Below are 12,158 nucleotides of genomic sequence, written 5' to 3' on the forward strand. Positions count from 1 at the left end.
TCTTTCCCAATCTTTCTTTTACTTTACTTTATGCATATGCTTACAAGAGGAAATAAAAATAGAGATTCTTAACCTTCCTCCTGCTTTAGTAGACAAAAGCTAATATGTTATAGGTATTGTTCTTTACTTGGCCTTTTTCAGTCTTCATTCTTTGTACCATATAGTCTTCCGTTGTATGGATGCACTATACTTTATTTATCCAGTCCCCTGCTGATCATCGTTAGGTTGTTTCCTGAATGGAAGCTCTCAGGGCACAGCATTGTTGGCCAGACTGGCCTGTGCTGCTCACCTATGTCCTACCTAACTAGACATTACTGATAAGCCGTACTGTCACCTACTGTAGCAGGTGAGCATCCGCGATTTGTGTGTCTGAAGTTCTGTCACTGTCCTGCAGTGGAGAATTAAAGTACAGGTGGCACTCCAGATTTCCTGTGTACCCTAGTAACACAGCTCTAACTTATTCCCAACCACCACTTGGTTGCCCGGCCCCTGGAGTGTCTTGTAGATGTTATGCTTGAAAAAAGTAACCAGGCAGTGAGGACCAAACATCAGACCATGATATTGCTGAGTTTCCGCATTGTTGATGCAGTTACCCTTGACTTTGACATCCATCTACCACAGGCAAGAAAGGAACTTGGGGAAGTTACCGACTTAAAGGCTGGATACAGCTTTGTGATTTCATACTCGGATTAATAACTTGGACCCAATACTCAAATGGAAGACCTTCAGCTGCAGTTTGAGTGCCTTTGCTCGTACTCCAGGGGATATGGGGCCTGTCTGTAATAGCAAGGCCAGGGCCAAGGGTTCTGAGACCTGGGCACATCCTTAGAATTGATTGGCTGAAATCTAAGAGAATAAATGGTTTTATTATCATGGCATTTCAAGTAATATGCTGAGTGAGAACTCTCAAGTTCATGTAATTGAGTATAATTATGATAATTACAGCATGGTTTAAAATTCTTTGAAGCTACATATAATAGAAAACAGCATTTGGGTTTTTTTTTTCTCTCTTTGTATGCTGTTTTTCGTGTATTAGGTAAGGTAGTTTAGGCCCTAAGATGTTCAAATAGCAAGCGCTTTTTGAAATGGTGTAAGTTGCTGGTAAATTCCGTAATGGTCTATTCTTTTGCCAAAAGACATTGTAGTAGGAGCCTTTGTTTTTTAACTGGGCATTGTTTTTCCATTAATACTGCAGTACTCAAATTCATGAAAAGGAAGGGCAGTATTCTGCTCTTCTTTCCTTCTAGTGAGAAAAGCAGCTGTGAGTTTTCATTTTCCATTTGAAGATTTAATGTTGAGGAGCTATGTTATTATTGGAGGGGCTCTTTCTTTGGATCTCATGTTAACAGTTCCATTCTCTGTGCTTTCATTCTCAGGGTTTGCCTAGCTGAACCATAGGAAGCCTCAGTCTTGACGAGCTGACACTTTATAGTCTCATCAGCTTGTATTCCAATAGCCACTTGGTAGAAAATTCATTCTTTTTCAGTTGTTTTCTTCCAAATCTTGAAATTGTTTGCTTTGTTCTCTTAGGTTTGAAGATCATTTTCAAAATCTGGAGTTAATCACACACAGTAGAGCGTAAACCACAATCTCTTCCTCATTAACTTTTTTTTTTTTTTTTGCTGACATGATGGCCAGATCCCACTGCTCAATTTCATAAAATTCAACAAAATTCTAACTTTGTAAGGAAAATAGTTTCAGCTTCTCAGTGTTTAAGGAGAAAACTGGGAACAGAATTTAATTCCGTATTCACCAAAAGGCCTGGCAGTACTGAGAAAAGAAATAGATCAGCCAGTTACCTTTTCATTGCAGTTAGTTTTTTAATGTTTTTTTTTTTAAGCCAGTTTTGAGATATGATTGACACTTAGTTTTAGGTGTGTGTGCATGCTCAGTCACATCTGACTCTGCAACCCCATGGACTATAGAGCCCGCCAGGCTCCTCTGTCCGTGGGGTTCTCCAGGCAAGGATACTGGAGTGGGTTGCCATTTCCTCCTCCAGGTAGTTTTAGGTATACAACATAATGATTTGCTATATGTGTTATTGTGAAATTATCATAGTAAATTTAGTTAACATTCATCACCTCTCAATTCTTGTGATGAGGACTTTTAAGAATATTCTCTTAAGTCATTTCACTCCAACTTCTTTTTTTTTTTTTTTTTTTGCTTCTTTTCTTTCTCGCACCAATTAATGGATCTGGCATATTCTCTTTAAAAATATATTTTTTTAATGATATACACATCAGAAATATATACAAACCAGAAATGGACCTTTCCAAGAATTTTTTACCAAGTGAACACGTCCATATAACTAGCACCCAAGAAAGAAGCACCCCAAAGATAGCACCCAGAAAATTCCTGCATCCCAGTCATCCCTTGCAAAAGTAATTTTGTTTTGTTGTCTAGTATTGTGTTTTAATTTAGACCTTTTTTTATTTGCTTCCTATAAATAGAATCATCCAATATATTCTCTTCTTTCTGGCCTCTTTCATTCAAACGACTTCAAATTTTGGGTTTTGATCTTTCCCTGGGCCTGAGATGCTCCTGTGATTCTGGGCAGTGGCAGCAGCTCCTTGTCAGTACCGAGATCACAAGGGGAAACAGCTGATACACATATGACCATTCTGTGCCCAGACAACTTTCTGTTTTTCACTTTCAGTGTAGCATTCAGTAAATCACATGGGATGTTCAGCACTTTATTATAAAATGGGCTTTGTTTTAAATGACTTTGCCCAACTGTAGGTTAATGTACGTGTTCTGAGCATGTTTCAGGCAGGCTAGGCTAAGCTACCCTGTTTGGTGGGTTAGGTGTATTAAATGCACCTTTGGATTACGGAATTTTCAGCTTACAATGGGGTTTATCAGGAATGTAATCCTGTCATAAGTTGGGGAAGGTATAATTGTGGGATTCATTTATATTATTGAATGTAGCTAAAGTTTGTTCTCCTGGCTGTATGATACTTCATCATGTGAGTAGACAGCACTTTTGTAATCCATGCTGCTGTGATGGGCATTTGGCTGTTACTCATAGTGCTGCTGCAAACATTCCTATGAACATCTTTTGGTGAATATCTATACATTTCTGCTGGTTATATACCTAGGAATAGAGCTGCTGGTTCATAGGTAAGCATGTGTCCAGCTTTAGTAGATTCCGTCAAACTGTCTTACAAAGAATCGGCACCAGTTTATACTCTCCCCAGTAGCGCACGAGGTCATGGTTGCACCACATCCTTGCCATACTGGGTGTTGGCCGTCATTTTCACTTTGATCCTTCTGATGGATCTTTAATTCAAATTTTCCTGGTGACTAAGGAACCCAAACACCTTTTCAATATTGTCCATTTGCTTATCATCTTTTGTGAAGTGCCTATTCAAGTATTTTGACATTTTTTTCTGTTCAAATTCTCTGTCTTTGACTTGCAGTTGTTTTGTATATGAGACCTTTATAGGGTATGTGTGTTGTCTGTATTGTCTCACAGTCTGGTCTCCTTTTTACTTGCTTACCAGTGCCTTTTGATGGCTTGATATTCCCTTTTAGCCTAGTACAATTCATTGATTCTTTCCTTTATGGTTAATACTTTTAGTTTTCTATTTACAAAATGCTTGTTTACCCAAGTTTATTATTATATTTGTCTATGATTTCCATTAAACCCTTTATTTTGCCTTTCCCATTTAGCTCTTTAGTCTATTGGAGTTTTTGTTTGTTTGCTTTTGTTTTTGAATGGTGTAAGGTAGGGAGTCGAGATTCCTTTTTTTCCACATTGATATGCAGTGAACCTGGCACCTTTTATTGAAAAGGCCATCCCTGCCCCACTATACTGTTTGATTCTTTATTACATTGATTATGTGTCTTTGTGTTAGTACTAACTAATATTAGTTTGTAGCTTTGCAACATGTTGGCATAGTCATTTAGAAGTGAAATTCATGACTCTTAGAGGTCCTACGCCCTTGTGGTAGAAGGGGGAAAAGCATTAAGACTAATAAATTTTCAGGTACTTTAAGTAGTGACAGTTGGATTTCTAAAAATGTGAAGTTAAATAGCCTTTCTCTAGCCACAAGGATCAGGCATGGGAGTTTCTAATGGGATCATATGGAGAAAAGATTCAAGGTTTCCTTGAAGTAAATTAGCAGCTTCTAATTTAATATGATATTTTGGTTTTCCATTAACTCACTGGCTCCTATCCATATCCCTAATCATCTCCATTTACAGTTTTCCGTGCAGTCTTCATAAAAAGTGTGTTTGAGTATTTTCTTTCATTTTTAGGTGTTTCCGTCTTCAATTCAGTTCTTTCCTGTGCTGTGCTTAGTCGCTGAATCGTGTCCAACTCTTTGCGACCCCATGGACTGTAGCCCCCACGCTCTTCTGTTCGTGGGATTTTCCAGGCAAAAATACTGGAGTGGGTTGCCATGCCTTCCTCCAGGAGATCTTCCAGATCCAGGAATCAAACCCACGTCTCCTGTATTACAGGCAGATTCTTTACCCATTGAGCCATCAGAGAGCTCAGTTCTTTTGTGGTACATAATGAAAGACCTCTGAGGTGGTTCTTTACTAGTCTTCTACAGTAATACTTTTACCATGTTTTACGATGACTTACCTTGTGCAGTGATAATAGTTTGTAGGTGAGGCTGTGAGGTACTGCAAGTGGAATTCATATCATTGGCTTCTATGGTACTCAAACACTTTTTTTAATTAAATTTTTTTTTCTGAATCATTTCCTAGTAATCAGCCATTCCATTCTCTTGTGTGCAGTTCTATGCTAGTTAAATTCAGAATTGCCTCCTCTAAAATGATTTCTGCAAACTCAGCTTTCCTGACATAGAGATTGTAATTGACAGAGAGGAGCAGTAAAGGCATATGTATTCACCACCCCCTCCTTTTTTTATGAGGGGCAAATTATAAACATAGAAAAACATGTTTACTATTAATTTTATATGTAACAGTAATAATCATTTCCCAGAAAGGTATGCATGTCTGTAAATCAAACAAGGAAGAAGTTTACATGGGTCTTAGCTTATACACAGAAAGGAGAGGGGTGGATTTGTTGAGGCATTGCACAGCAAAAAATAAAACTTACATTTAGAAATCTGAAAGTAGTCCTTCAGCTACAAGGTCATCTTCATTGTTTATTCAGTAACATAATGTGTATGATAATATTGCCATTCTGTTGTCTCATAGAATGTAATCTAACTTATACTGAAGCAGAGTAATCATAAAGACTCATTCTCCTTGTTATAGCCCCTAAAAATGACCTGAAATGAATTTCCTAAAGTTTGAAAACAGCTTTTAGAATAGAAGCTCATAGAAGATAGAGCTGTATCTATTAGATAGGAAACAGCCATTTTATTCAATTGAAACTACCTAATAACTTTCTCCTGGTGGCTCAGACAGTAAAGAATCCACCTGCAATGCCGGAGATGGGTTCAGTCCCTGGTTTGGGAAGATCCCTTGGAGAGGGGAATGGCTATCCACTCCAGTGTTCTTACCTGGAGAATTCCATGGACAGAGGAGCCTAGTGGGCTATAGCCCATGGGGTCAGAGAGTCAGAGATGACTGAGTGATTTACACATACTTCCTCATGGGGGAAAATCAGTAAGTTTCTATTCAGATGTCTAAGCTGGCATTTTTGAGATTCAATTTCAAAAAGGGCTTGACAAGTTTAACACTGCCCAGGTATAACATTTACTCAGAAGGAGAGAAAACTTATTTCTGTCTTTAATATTTGTAAGATTTCAGTTCAGTTCAGTTCAGTTGCTCAGTCGTGTCCGACTCTTAGCGACCCCATGCACTACAGCACACCAGGCCTCCCTGTCCATCACCAACTCCGAGAGTTCACTCAAACTCATGTCCATTGAGTTGGTGATGCCATCCAACCATCTCATCCTCTGTTGTCCCCTTCTCCTGCCCTCAATCTTTCCCAGCATCAGGGTCTTTTCAAATGAGTCAGTTCTTCGCATCAGGTGGCCAAAGTATTAGAGTTGCAGCTTCATCATCAGTCCTTCCAATGAATTTGAATCTTTCTCCCGGCAATCTTGATTCCAGCTTGTGCTTTATCCAGCCCAGCATTTCTCATGATGTACTCTACATATAAGTTATATAAGCAGGGCGACAATATACAGCCTTGACGTACTCCTTTCCTGATTTGGAACCAGTCTGTTGTTCCATGTCCAGTTCTAACTGTTGCTTCCTGACCTGCATACAGGTTTCTCAAGAGGCACTCAAGTGGTCTGGTATTCCCATCTCTTTCAGAATTTTCTACAGTTTGTTGTGATCCACACAGTCAAAGGCTTTGGCATAGTCAATAAAGCAGAAATAGATGTTTTTCTGGAACTCTTTTGCTTTTTTGATGATCCTGTGGATGTTGGCAATTTGATCTCTGGTTCCTCTGCCTTTTCTAAAACCAGCTTGAACATCTGGGAGTTCATGGTTCACATACTGTTGAAGCCTGGCTTGGAGAATTTTGAGCATTACTTTACTAGCGTGTGAGTTGAGTGCAATTGTGTGGTAGTTTGAGCATTTTTTGGCATTGCCTTTCTTAGGGATTGGAACGAAAACTAACCTTTTCCAGTCCTGTGGCCACTGCTAGTTTTCCAAATTTTTGGCATATTGAGTGCAGCACTTTCATAACATCATCTTTAAGGGTTTGAAATAGCTCCACTGGAATTCCATCACCTCCACTAGCTTTGTTCTTGGTGGTGCTTGGTGAAGCCCACTTGACTTCACATTCCAGTATGTCTGGCTCTAGGTGAGTGATCACACCATCATGATTTTCTGGGTCATGAAGATGTTTTTTGTATAGTTCTGTGTATTCTTGCCACCTCTTCTTAGTATCTTCCTCTTCTGTTAGGTCCATACTATTTCTATCCTTTATTGTGCCCATCTTTGCATGAAATGTTCCCTTGGTATCTCTGATTTTCTTAAAAGAGATCTCTAGTCTTTCTCATTCTGTTGTTTTCCTCTATTTCTTTATATTGATCACTGAGAAAGGCTTTCTTATCTCTCCTTGCTATTCTTTGGAAATCTGCATTCAAGTGGGTATATCTTTCCTTTTCTCCTTTGCTTTTGACTTTTCTTTTCACAGCTATTTGTAAGGCCTCCTCAGACAAGCATCTTGCCTTTTTGCATTTCTTTTTCTTAGGGATGGTCTTGATCACTGCCTCCTGTACAATGTCATGAACCTCCATCCATAGTTCATCAGACACTCTGTCTATTTAGATCTAATCCCTTGAATCTATTTCTCACTTTCACTGTATAATCATAAGTTTTTTATTTAGGTCATACCTGAATGATGTAAGATTTGGGTGACTATAAGCCAAAATAAAAAGAAAGATGTTCATAGGCATATTTTTGTTGGAAAGCACATTCACTTTACCATAGCTTTGAATATAAATAGGGGAAAAGTTCTTGTGTCTGGGTATTATGGACAAATTAAGGTAGATATCCAGGAAATGCAGAAGTTGGAATCCAGTCTGTCTGCTCATCTCCAAGGCAGTTTGGTAACAGCTGTCTTTACTTCCTTGCACAAATTGGACTTGGATCCGAAAAAGAAAAGGGATCTGGTAATATTAAATGAAAAGCAGTTGGGAGCTGGCACAGAAACATTATAAAAAGGGAAGGAAATACACCCACCGATTTGTTCCTTCCACTAGAAAGAAACCCCACAGATGAGGATACCATGTGGTGTCTTGAACTGCCCCCAAACCACAGCAGACACACAGAGTTTGTTTGAAACCCCTTATTTCACAAGTACACATGCAGATATGTGTACACGCAGACACACCATTCATCTCTCTTTCTAAAGATGCCATTTCTAATGGGCACTTGCATGTACAGGTCTGCTGTCCGCATCCTGGATTGCTCAGAAGTCATCGTTAGTCACATGGTTGTCAACTTACCTGCCAAACAGACCCACCTCTGGATACTTGTTCTTTGGGGCAACCGTTTCAGGATTTCGTTCTACAGTTGACCCTTGAACAACATGGGTGTAAACTTTTCAGTCCACTTACATGCAGTTTTTTTTCCAATAGTAAATACTGTAGAACAACGGAATCCACAGTTGGTTGAATCCCTGGGTGCTAAAACCACAGATATGGAGGAGCAATATACATGGAGAGCTAACTATAAGGTACGTGAATTTTACTGTGTAGAGGGTCAGTGATGCTAATCCCTGCATTGTTCAAGGGCCAGTTATATTTTCTGCTAAGACATGCTACATTCTAGGAATGGGAGCTACTTTATATTGGGTGCAAAGATTTAAATTCTTAGTTTTGCCATCAAGTCCTATTTTGATGTGACCAAGTTACTTATCATTCAATAATTATATCACTGTTCTTTTCATGAAGGTAATAAAATGTCTTTAAACCAAAATCAGATCCCTGAATGGGCCATTTTGCTTTATCTTAGACTTCACCTCAACAAGTCTTGCCAAATGTACACCGTTAGACAAAAATGCCATTTGATTGCTTGGTAGAAACCTGATACTGCTCTTCAAATGAAGGTACATTGAGAGTGTCTCACAAGTTGCCATTCTGACTTAGAATGTGGATGCTGAGGATTAAAAGTGTTAGTGAAGGGAAAACACTTTCAACTCTTGCCTGAAACGAGAATCTTTCCTTTCACAGTGGAGTTTCAAGAGTAGCAATGAAACAATATTGAGATCTTCTCTGTCATGTAATTGGGTGGATCCCAATGTTGTCTAATATGAAGACCCCTTCTTAATTTATTCATGAATACCTGCATGACCTCATGCTTTTAACATCTTCTGATTGGGCAGATACATAGTTTTTGAATGCATTCAGTAAGTTTTCATTTTCTTAATCATAGAACATCTCAACACATTTGCAAAGTGGAAATACATATGTTTGCTCTCATGGATATGGTAAACAGAACTTCATGTAGACTCATGGACCCTTTGCCAAAACTCCATAGTTTGAGAATTGCAGTCTGTAACTTCCAGTTCCTTTATATTACAGGTAAGAAAAATCAGGGCCCAGAGAGATTCAATAATTTGGTCCAAGGTTTTATGGTCTCTGGCAAAACCAGACTGTAATCCGTGTCTCCTGGTTTTCTCACTCCCTACCACAGGCTCCCTTAGTTGGATTAGGAAAGGATGCTCAAACTCCTGAATTTTCATTTATGAATTTACAGTGGTGGATATTAGTGGAAGGGGCTTCTCAGTTGGCGCTAGCGGTAAAGAATATGCTTGTCAATGCAGGAGGCACAAGAGACATGAGTCCAATCTCTGGGTCAGGAAGATGCCCTGGAGTTGGAAATGGCAACCCACTCCAGTATCCTTGCCTGGAAAATTCCATGGACAGAAAAGTCTGGCCTCAAAGAGTCAGACATGACTGAGCATATATTAATGGAAGATGCCACAGTACAAAAAACATGCAGGAGAGATGAACCCCATGTAGAAACCCAAGCTGGCAATGCCTAGAGCATAATAATTGTTCAATAAATAGACCAGATAGAAACAAAACTTCTCCATTTCTAACCCTCTGTTCCTTCACCTCCCCCTACCCCCTGTTGCTGCTGCTGCTGCTAAGCCACTTTAGTCGTGTCCGACTCTGTGTGACCCCATAGACGGCAGCTCACCAGGCTCCCGCGTCCCTGGGATTCTCCAGGCAAGAACACTGGAGTGGGTTGCCATTTCCTTCTCCTGAGTGTTCCCTTAAAATGAAGATTTTAAATGTCTTTGTTCATTCAAGTTATACAATTGAATGTTTAGCCCCACTTTTCTGAAAGATATTTCTTTATAATAATTCAATTCCCACATCTCTCCACTCTCCCCACCACCAATAACTTTATATAATAACTTTTTGAGACCATCCCTCTGGCAAGAAGTAGGCACAAGCAGATGGATTGTTCTCAGTTCCCAGGCAAATATTTCAGAAAGAAATTTTCTCTCTTGCAATCTTAAGGAAAGTAACGTTTATATGAACAATTAAGTAAGTCTTTCTCTGGTCTTCATTCATTCTTTGGAGTTACCTCTAAGCTAATTAAGATGGTGTATATTCCCTGTGGCTGATTCATGTTGATGCTTGACAAGAAAACAAAATTCTGTAAAGCAATTATCCTTCAATTAAGAAATAAATTTGTAAAAGATGGTGTATGTTCCAAAAACATCTTATTTTTAATATCAGAAGTATCGATTATCCAGTATCATGAACACCATTTCAGAACTATATTTGCATCTTCCCCATGTCCATTGTTATTTGAGTCCCACTGGACTCACCTTTTGTAGAAGAGCTGACGAGCTGTCCAGGGAAGAGTGTTTCATGTCAGGCAGGCTCAGACGTTAACTCAGACATTCAGATGAGCCTTTCCTAGATTCAAGGCTGTTTCAGACAAGTCAAGAGTAGACCCCTCTGATAAGGAGATAACAGAGATTCTCGGCTGTCTGAGAAGACATGGACTCTTTAGGTATTTTATCTCAGGAAGAAATTGTCACTTTATCTGATAGTGACTGTGTTTAAATTAGTAATATTAGGTCTGTATGAGACTTGGCAGGCTTTCCTGGTGGCTCAGTGGTAAAGAATCCGCCTGCCAAAGTAGGAGACCCGGGTTCGATCCCTAGGGTTGGCAGATCCCTTGGACAAGAAAATGGCAACTCACTCCAGCATTCTTGCCTGGGAAATTCCATGGACAGAGCAGCCTGGTGGGCTCCAGTGTGTTGGGTCGCAAAGAGTCAGACATGACTAAGTGACTGAAGAACAGCAACGTGAGACTTGGCACTTCAGTTTTTGTTGTTGTTTAGAACAATGTGACTGCTTGCAACACACCATTTATTTAATAGGAAGGATCAGGGAAACTGACTGAATTTCATGAAGCTGCAGTAAGCCAATGTCTGCAGCTTCTGATGAAGTAATGATGGGTGTTCATACAGATTTACACTGCTTAGACCCAGGGGCCCTGACATCTTTTATCTTTGAGGAAGAGCTTTTTAGAGCAGATTGGAAGCTCCTAGAGTCTGTCAGCTCCATTAATTTTTAATCCTGGTTTACAAACACACAGCCCAGGGCTTCTATTGCACACACTGGGCTCATGTTTATTCTTTTATAAGGACAAACCTTCACTAGTGGTCACTTGGCCCTGTTATTCTCCTCACTTATCTCAATCTCTCCAATTACTCCATCTCTAAGCTTCCTCAGGATAAATGCAAAGCAGGAGCCAAAATTATTGGCATTGGAGAGCGACCCTAAAAATATCTGGAGAAGATTGCTCACAATTTTCTATTAACAAATTAGTAACCCAAATGAGTACTTTTGATATTTGATATTAAATTGATGAAGATTAAAATGGCCCACAGTAAACTATGCTACAGGTGAAAATATGATTAGAGAATCCTGTATACAAACTGTGACCATAATCTCTACCTTGGTTCTCTTCTGAAGCAGCTCTGAAGTCTCCTCTGTTCTACATGATAGCAGCACTGGGTCTTCACTTAAAAAGCAGAGATTTGGCACCCTCCTTTTCTTCACCTACTTATGGTGCTTTTCTGGTACCCTGCCTGCAGGGCAGTTAGTCAGCAACCCCAGAGTTACCCACACTGTTCAATGTGGCAGCCTGGCGCTTCTCTGCTTGTAAAGGAACTGACTTGTTATACTTCCAGTTAGAGAAGAATCAAAACCAAGTGATCAGAAATTTATAAAGTGATTACAGATAAAACTTATAAAAATACTGAATTTTTCAGAATATGCCCAAGAAAGCCATATTTGTATTATCCCTCTAGAGACAGATTTTGTTTTGTTGATAGAGTATCTGCTATATAGCACTTAGGTTTTTTTTGTTGCTTTCTGTTTTAAAAAGTAAGTTATTACTTTTTCTGTTGCCTGTCTTATTTTCTAAGCTGCTGAATAGAATAATTCTGTTACTGAAAAAAAGATTAGAATAATGTGATCAGGTATGTTTTCCACAAACAAAAATGGCAACAGTTTTTAAAGTATTTTTTCAACTACTGAAGTAAGGAGGAAGAGGGTGGTGGTTTCAGCATCTTAACCATGTCCTTCAGCACTTGGTGTGAGTGGCAGCAAACAGAGAAGAGACAGCCTGGCAAACTGCCCCCTGAGCACCAAATGGCTCTTGAGCCTACCCAGCTGGTGCCTTGGACCGTAAAGAGAAATAATTGCATCTGCAGAGTTTAATTTATGCTTCATTTAAGTTTT

The sequence above is a fragment of the Bos taurus genome, chromosome 2, assembly GCF_002263795.3.
Source record: "Bos taurus isolate L1 Dominette 01449 registration number 42190680 breed Hereford chromosome 2, ARS-UCD2.0, whole genome shotgun sequence".
Classification (NCBI taxonomy): Eukaryota; Metazoa; Chordata; class Mammalia; order Artiodactyla; family Bovidae; genus Bos; species Bos taurus.